Source organism: Lolium rigidum, chromosome 7 (assembly GCF_022539505.1).
Source record: "Lolium rigidum isolate FL_2022 chromosome 7, APGP_CSIRO_Lrig_0.1, whole genome shotgun sequence".
NCBI lineage: Eukaryota > Viridiplantae > Streptophyta > Magnoliopsida > Poales > Poaceae > Lolium > Lolium rigidum.
In genome coordinates this window covers 224,055,377-224,065,145 of record NC_061514.1, presented here as the reverse complement: position 1 = coordinate 224,065,145, position 9,769 = coordinate 224,055,377, and positions in this window count along the sequence as shown.

Sequence of the window (9,769 nt, the reverse complement as noted above, 5' to 3'; positions counted from 1 at the left end):
TTCTTCACGCGGTGAAGTTCAGCGGCGTCCGGCGGAGCAGCAGCGGAAGTTTGTCGGGCGGCGGAGCTCGAACGGCGAACGGAGCGGCGGAGGCGCAGAGGGCAAAAGCACTATGCGCGAGGGAGTGGAGAATGCGAGAAGAGGAAGAAGAAGGAGCGGTTTCGCCTTATAAGGGAAGAGGGAGAGGTGGGCCGAAAACCGCTGGGCCTCGGTGGTTCGGATCGTGGGCCGCGACGGTTCGCTCCACGGGCCACCACGTGGCGTGGCGATACACGCGTAAAAATAGAAGGCCACAGGGAAGTGCACACGGATCCAGAACGGAGGCCAGGATTCGCTATAAGGCAGTTAATGTGCGCGCAGAAGCCGAAGGGAAGTGACCCCTGACACTGACGCGTCAGTCACAGTGCGCATGTCACTGACGGGCGCGGGGCCCAAGATATTCTTGACTTCGCCGAGGAAGTTTTTAATGATTAAGATGCCGGAGGATAAGATACCGGAAAGTGTCTTGCAAAGAGAGATAACGAAAATCCGGGCAAAGATGCCGGATCCAAGCCCAGCGCCGGATAGATTAAACCGGTATCCTAAGTTAGAAAGAACTTGGCATGGTACGTTGGATAGAATCCGCCGAGACTATACCGGCTTCGGGGACTAATGTTGGGGGGATGACCCCCGATATGCCAAAGGCATGCCAAACCGGATGGTTTGAGCCATCAAGATACCGGTTTAATGTTCGGCAGGAACACGAGAGATAAGAAATTAGCTAAGTGAGGCTAAGCGGGTATCCCCAAGAGGGTATCTCGGAGCAGGGTAAAGAAGATACCGGGCTACCGGAAAGAAGAGCATGTCGGCAGGACTGGTCAAAGATTCTCTCCAGAGCTAGAAGACAAAGATGAGCTAAGTGATACGTCTCCGACGTATCGATAATTTCTTATGTTCCATGCCACATTATTGATGTTATCTACATGTTTTATGCACACTTTATGTCATATTCGTGCATTTTCTGGAACTAACCTATTAACAAGATGCCGAAGTGCCGATTCTTTGTTTTACAGCTGTTTTTGGTTTCAGAAATCCTAGTAAGGAAATATTCTCGGAATTGGACGAAATCAAAGCCCGGGGGCCTATTTTTCCACGAAGCTTCCAGAAGTCAGAAGACGAGACGAAGAGGGCCACGGGGTGGCCAAACCCTAGGGCGGCGCGGCCCCACCCCTGGCCGCGCCGGCCTATGGTGTGGGCCCCCGTGCCGCCTCTTGACTTGCCCTTCCGCCTACTTAAAGCCTCCGTGACGAAACCCCCGGTGCGAGAGCCACGATCACGGAAAACCTTCCCGAGAGGCGCCGTCGCCGCCGATCCCATCTCGGGGGATCCGGGAGATCGCCTCCGGCACCACTGCCGGAGGGGAATCATCCCCCGGAGGACTCTACGCCGCCATGGTCGCCTCCGGTGTGATGTGTGAGTAGTCTACCCACTGGACTATGGGTCCATAGCGGTAGCTAGATGGTTGTCTTCTCCCCATTGTGCTATCATTGTCGGATCTTGTGAGCTGCCTAACATGATCAAGATCATCTATATGTAATTCTATATGTTGCGTTTGTTGGGATCCGATGAATAGAGAATACTTGTTATGTTGATTATCAAAGTTATGCTTATGTGTTGTTTATGATCTTGCATGCTCTCAGTTACTAGTAGATGCTCTGGCCAAGTAGATGCTTGTAACTCCAAGAGGAGTACTTATGCTCGATAGTGGGTTCATGCTGCATTGACACACAGGACGATGTGAGAAAGTTCTAAGGTTGTGTTGTCTTTGTTGCCACTAGGGATAAAACATTGATGCTATGTCTAAGGATGTAGTTGTTGATTACATTACGCACCATACTTAATGCAATTGTCTCGTTGCTTGCAACTTAATACTTTGGAGGGGTTCGGATGATAACTTTGAAGGTGGACTTTTTAGGCATAGATGCGGTTGGATGGCGGTCTATGTACTTTGTCGTAATGCCCAATTAAATCTCACTATACTCATCATGATATGTATGTGCATTGTCATGCTCTCTTTATTTGTCAATTGCCCAATTGTAATTTGTTCACCCAACATGCTTGTTCGTCTTATGGGAGAGACACCTCTAGTGAGCTGTGGACCCCGGTCCAATTCTCTTTCTTGAAATACAATCTCTTGCAATACTTGTTTTTCTGTTTTCTCTGCAAACAATCATCTTCCACACAATACGGTTAATCCTTTGTTACGGCAAGCCGGTGAGATTGACAACCTCCTTTGTTTCGTTGGGGCAAAGTACTTTGGTTGTGTTGTGCGGGTTCACGTTGGCGCGGAATCCACTGGTGTTGCGCCGCACTACATCTCGCCGCCATCAACCTTCAACGTGCTTCTTGACTCCTACTGGTCCGATTAAACCTTGGTTTCTTATTGAGGGAAACTTGCCGCTGTGCGCATCACACCTTCCTCTTGGGGTTCCCAACGGACGCGTGTCGAACGAAAAGACAATACGTCAACCACGCGCATCACTAAGCAAAGTAGCTTTAAACGAAGGGCTGACGATAAAGAGGAGGATGACGGTCAAAGAAGCCGGATGACGTCAGCATCCCTGATTAAAGAAGACCCCGGTGTCATCTATGATTAAAGTAGCTTTGTAAAGTAGTTTGTCTAGTCAAAGATGCCATTAGGGTTTCTTGCCACGTAAGCCACCCTCTCCCCTATATAAGGAGAGGGGGCAGCCCTCTTCACGGGCACGCACGAAGAGAGCTAGGTTTTAGACGAACACATGTCTTGAGAAACTTGTAACTTTGTTGAGATCAATAAAGAAGATGATCTAGAGCGAGTTCTTCCTTATGTCTTTCTTCTTCAACCTCTAGCCTTGGCTAAGTTCTTGAGGAAACCATCCGGAAGTTCATCCCATCTAATCACAAACCCTCCCCCGAATCCTCTTGCGTCCATTCGGCCCCAACTTAAGCCATCCTATGGCATCTGTCTGTTCACCACGACGACACTTGAAGACCGTGGTTTCGAAGTGGGGAAAATCGATCCCACTCTTTTTACTAAGAAGGTCAATGGGGAGCTTTTCGTATGCCAACTCTATGTAGATGACATAATTTTTGGCTCTACTAACACAAAATTCAATGATGAGTTTGCTATGTTGATAACAAATAGGTTTGAGATGTCAATGATGGGTGAACTCAAGTACTTTCTTGGGTTCGAGATCAAACAAATGCAACAAGGCACCTTCATCAATCAAGTGAAGTACCTCCAAGACATGCTCAAGCGCTTTGATATGAAGGGGGCCAAGGGAATTGGAACTCCAATGCAACTCAAGTGTCAACTCACTCTTGACGAGGCCGGCAAGGCGGTGGATACCAAGCTCTACCGTTCGATGATAGGTTCGCTTCTCTACCTTTGTGCCTCTCGCCCGGATATAATGTTAAGCATTGGTATGTGTGCACGGTTTCAAGCAAGTCCGAAGCAAAGCCACCTTGTGGCGGTCAAAAGGATCTTTCGATATTTAGTTCATACCCCACAATTCGGATTATGGTACCCAAGGGACTCGGACTTTGCTTTGATTGGCTTCACCGACTCCGATTGGGCGGGCGACAAGATTGATAGGAAGTCTACCTCCGGAGCATGTCACTTTCTTGGAAGATCTTTGGTGTGTTGGTCCTCGAAGAAGCAAAATTGTGTCTCCGTCTCCACCGCGGAAGCCGAGTATATTGCCGCGGCAAGTAGTTGTGCTCAAATCTTGTGGATGAGGCAAACCTTGCGGGACTATGGACTCGAGTATAGCAAGGTGCCTCTCTTGTGTGACAATGAGAGCGCAATCAAGATCGCCTACAATCCGGTTCTTCATGGCAAGACGAAGCACATTGAGATAAGGAACCACTTCATCCGGGATCACATTGCTCGCGGAGATATTGTACTATCCTACATTAGCACCAAGGAGCAAGCGGACATCTTCACGAAGCCCTTGGATGAGAAGCGTTTCATTGAGTTGAGGCATGAGCTAAATATCATCGATCCATCGAACTTTGCTTGACTGTCGTGCGCACATACCACTCCTAACCTTTATATCTAGATGAAAGGCACGCATGGACATAGGGGAGTGCGGTTTAAATCCATTGAGCTATCACTCCCCCATAATGCATAAAGAAATCCAAAACATTTGCTATTTGTCAATTAAGTGACTTATGAGCTTCATGTTGAGTTGTAGTCCGTGAGTCCTAGATACATCTACGCGACCTCACAACTACTATACTCTTACACGGTGGCTTCGGCCACCAACACCCCCTCTTTGAGGGTTTTTCGGTTCTTCGTAACCTTGTTTTGTCTTTCTTCTTTGCTTTCTTCTTCTTGTTTTTGAGAACCTCCTTCAAGCTTGTTTTCTCGTGATTTTTGCAAGCTTGGTTGTATGTTCTTTTTCTCCATCCTTCTAGTTTCGTCACCCTCCTTTTTGGTGTTCCGATGCCAAAGGGGGAGAAGTTCCTAGGTGGATGGGGACCTTTGTTGTTTGTGTAGCCGTTTGGTTCTAGTTGCTTATCTTGTCTTATGGCTACATCAACAACCCTATGGAGGCATCTTATTGTGAGTTTGGGTATTCTCAAGGCTATGGTATGATAACTTCACCCAAATCTCCGTGTATCATCTTATGTTGCCTCCATGTTGTGCATGTGCTATTTGAACATGTCGTATATCTATGTTGCACATGTGCTCGATTTGTAAAAATGAGGGAGAGTAATGTCTCTACAACATGTGTATTTGTATTCAAATACATATTCATGATATGCACATGTGTAGGGGGAGCTCCGTCGAGTTTTTGCAAATCTAAAGTATCTCACCATAATATCATATGTTATTGCCAACTCTTGTGTTGTCATCAAACACCAAAAAGGGGGAGATTGTAAGAGCAAACTTTAAACCCCAAGTTTTGTGTGTTTGATGACAACACTTGAGATATCTCACCGTGTGCCTTGAGTATCATTGTTAGATTTGCAAGAGCACGGTGACCTCGCCGGACGCGTCAAGATCGGAAGACTGAAGCGTAGTTGATAGGTTTTCTGGTTTTGTGTGTGTTTGGCGAGGTAACATGGTTGGAGAGAAAAAGGGAAGAAAACCAGATTTAGCCAGGCCGGTACTACCGGTACATGTAGCGGTAGTACCGCTACCCCTATAGGTACCGCCCTCGGTACCGCTGCGAGTCTGCACGCGATTTCGTCTCCCGGAACACGTTGCGGTACCCCTGCGGTACACGGGGCGGTAATACCGCTCACGAGCGGTAAGTACCGCTCACGGTCACACGCTTAGGTACCGTAGCGAGGTTACGATCGTACCGCCCTGGTACCGCTCTGGTACCGCTTTGGATCCAGTAAGGTTTGGACCCTATTGCGGTACCTCAAGCGGTACCTCGTGCGGTAGTACCGCTCTGCGTCCTTGATACGTCTCCGACGTATCGATAATTTCTTATGTTCCATGCCACATTATTGATGATATCTACATGTTTTATACACATTATATGTCGTATTTATGCATTTTCCGGCACTAACCTATTAACGAGATGCCGAAGAGCCGATTCTTTGTTTTCTGCTGTTTTTGGTTTCAGAAATCCTACAAAGGAAATATTCTCGGAATTGGACGAAATCAACGCCCAGGGTCCTATTTTTGCACGAAGCTTCGAGAAGACCGAGGGGGAAAGGAAGTGGGGCCACGAGGCACCGACACAACAGGGCGGCGCGACCCAGCCCTTGGCCCCGCGGCCCTGGCGTGTGGGGCCCTCGTGTGGCCCCCCGCGTTGCCCTTCCGCCTACTTAAATCCTTCGTCGCGAAACCCCCAGTACCGAGAGCCACGATACGGAAAACCTTCGCGAGACGCCGCCGCCGCCAATCCCATCTCGGGGGATTACGGAGATCACCTCCGGCACCCTGCCGGAGGGGGAATCATCTCCCGGGAGGACTCTTCACCGCCATGGTCGCCTTCGGAGTGATGAGTGAGTAGTTCACCCCTGGACTATGGGTCCATAGCGGTAGCTAGATGGTTGTTTTCTCCTCATGTGCTTCATTGTCGGATCTTGTGAGCTGCCTAACATGATCAAGATCATCTATACGTAATTCTATATGTTGTGTTTGTCGGGATCCGATGGATAGAGAATACTATGTTATGTTGATTATCAATCTATTACCTATGTGTTGTTCATGATCTTGCATGCTCTCTGTTATTAGTAGAGGCTGCGGCCAAGTTTTTACTCTTAACTCCAAGAGGGAGTATTTATGCTCGATAGTGGGTTCATGCCTCCATTAAATGCAGGACGGTGACGGGAAGTTCTAAGGTTGTGGATGTGCTTGTTGCCACTAGGGATAAAACATTGATGCTATGTCCGAGGATGTAGTTATTGATTACATTACGCACCATACTTAATGCAATTGTCTGTTGTTTTGCAACTTAATGCTTTGGAAGGGGTTCGGATGATAACCTGAAGGTGGACTTTTTAGGCATAGATGCATGCTTGGATAGCGGTCTATGTACTTTGTCGTAATGCCCAATTAAATCTCACAATATTCATCATATCATGTATGTGCATTGTCATGCCCTCTTTATTTGTCAATTGCCCGACTGTAATTTGTTCACCCAACATGCTTGTTTATCTTATGGGAGAGACACCTCTAGTGAGCTGTGGACCCCGGTCCATTCTTTTACATCGAATACAATCTCTTGCAATACTTGTTCCTTACTTGTTTTACGCAAACAATCATCATCCACACTATACATCTAATCCTTTGTTACGGCAAGCCGGTGAGATTGACAACCTCATTGTTTCGTTGGGGCAAAGTACTTTGGTTGTGTTGTGCGAGGTTCCACGTTGGCGCCGGAATCCTGGTGTTGCGCCGCACTACATCTCGCCGCCATCAACCTTCAACGTGCTTCTTGGCTCCTCCTGGTTCGATAAACCTTGGTTTCTTTTCGAGGGAAAACTTGCCGCCGTACGCATCACACCTTCCTCTTGGGGTTCCCAACGGACGCGTGCTGTACGCGTATCAAGCTCTTTTTCTGGCGCTGTTGCCGGGGAGATCAAGACACGCTGCAAGGGGAGTCTCCACAATCCAATCTCTTTACATTGTTTTTGTCTTGCTTTATTTTATTTACTACTTTGTTTGCTGCATTTTATCAAAATACAAAAAAATTAGTTGCTAGCTTTACTTTATTTACTGTCTTGCACTCTATATCAAAAACACAAAAAAATTAGTTACTTGCATTTACTTTACCTGCTTCATCATGTTTCCTACTAAGTTTATTCTTAAAGATGTACCGGTAGGGCGAGGGTCTATCCTCGGGAAAGATAATATAGAAGATTTTTTCACTCATATTAGTACGGTTGAAGATTTTGAAGATAGACACCTGTTAGAACTTGCTCCTACTTATGAAATTGCTGTTGCTTCTTTAGTACACATGTTAGAAGCTAGATTTGTTAACCTCAACCCCGTAATGCAGCATATGTTCCTTACACTAAGTGATATGGAAGAAGGAGAAAAGAAAGATTTTGTCCTAGAAACCCTTCTTAAAGAATTTGGTGATGTAGCAAGAGAAGCTAGAAAGGTCTTTACTAAATATAATATCTTGGCTCTTATACAAACTTTGCTAGCACCCTTGAGAAGATGGAAAAAGATAGACGAAGTATACTAATAAAGTTAATTATGAGGGGGATATTAAAACATCGATACCTTGCAAGCTCTTGGAATCTGTGCGAGGCACTAGAAAAGAATTTTGATTGGATTGTTCCTGAAGATTTGTTTGATGAGAGTAGCAAGCCTAAGGGTAATGAAAAGGGAGCCTCTGAAACTTACATAGATAAGATACAATGCATAGTTGAGAAAACTCCAAACCCCGATGTTGATGCTTCGTCTCTTGATAACACTTGATACACACTTTCTGCGCCTAGCTGAAAGGCGTTAAGAAAGCGCTTATGGGAGACAACCCATGTTTTTACTACAGACACTTTTGTTTTATATTTGAGTCTTGGAAGTTGTTTACTACTGTAGCAACCTCTCCTTATCTTAGTTTTGTGCATTATTGTGCCAAGTAAAGTCTTTGATAGTAAGGTTCATACTAGATTTGGATTGCTGCGCGATAACAGATTTCTTTGCTTGTCACGAATTTCGACCTGCCTCTCTGTAGGTAGCTCAGAAAAATATACCAATTTACGTGCGTGATCCTCGGATATGTACGCAACTTTCATTCAATTTGGGCATTTTCATTTGAGCAAGTCTCGGTGCCTCAATAAAATCCATCTTTACGGACTGTTCTGTTTTGACGATTCTGCCTTTTATTTCGCATTGCCTCTTTTGCTATGGTGGATGAATTTCTTTGTTCCATTAATGTCCAGTAGCTTTATGCAATGTCCAGAAGTGTTAAGAATGATTATGTCACCTCTGAACATGTTAATTTTTATTGTGCACTAACCCTCTAATGAGTTGTTTCGAGTTTGGTGTGGAGGAAGTTTTCAAGGATCAAGAGAGGAGGATGATACGATATGATCAAGGAGAGTGAAAGCTCTAAGCTTGGGGATGCCCCGGTGGTTCACCCCTGCATATTTTAAGAAGACTCAAGCGTCTAAGCTTGGGGATGCCCAAGGCATCCCCTTCTTCATCGACAACATTATCGAGTTCCTCCCTGAAACTATATTTTTATTCCATCACATCTTATGTACTTTGCTTGGAGCGTCGGTTTGTTTTTGTTTTTGTTTTTGTTTGAATAAAATGGATCCTAGCATTCATTGTGTGGGAGAGAGACACGCTCCGCTGTTGCATATGGACAAATATGTCCTTAGGCTTTACTCATAGCATTCATGGCGAATGTTGAATCTTCTTCGTTAAATTGTTATATGGTTGGAATCGGGAAATGCTACATGTAGTAATTTTAAAATGTCTTGAATAATTTGATACTTGGCAATTGTTGTGCTCATGTTTAAGCTCTTGCATCATATACTTTGCACCTATTAATGAAGAAACACCTAGAGCTTGCTAAATTTGGTTTGCATATTTGGTCTCTCTAAAGTCTAGATAATTTCTAGTATTGAGTTTTTGAACAACAAGGAAGACGGTGTAGAGTCTTATAATGTTTACAATATGTCTTTTATGTGAGTTTTGCTTTGCACCGGTTCATCCTTGTGTTTGTTTCAAATAACCTTGCTAGCCTAAACCTTGTATCAAGAGGGAATACTTCTCATGCATCCAAAATCCTTGAGCCAACCACTATGCCATTTGTGTCCACCATACCTACCTACTACATGGTATTTCTCCGCCATTCCAAAGTAAATTGCTTGAGTGCTACCTTTAAATTTCCATCATTCGCCTTTACAATATATAGCTCATGGGACAAATAGCTTAAAAACTATTGTGGTATTGAATATGTACTTATGCACTTTATCTCTTATTAAGTTGCTTGTTGTGCGATAACCATGTTTTACGGGGACGCCATCAACTACTCTTTGTTGAATATCATGTGAGTTGCTATGCATGTCCGTCTTGTACGAAGTAAGGGCGATCTACCACTTTAATGGTTAGAGCATGCATATTGTTAGAGAAGAACATTGGGCCGCTAACTAAAGCCATGAATCATGGTGGAAGTTTCAGTTTTGGACATATATCCTCAATCTCATATGAGAATATTAATTGTTGCTACATGCTTATGCATTAAAGAGGAGTCCATTATCTGTTGTCTATGTTGTCCCGGTATGGATGTCTAAGTTGAGAATAATCAAAAGCGAGAAATCCAAA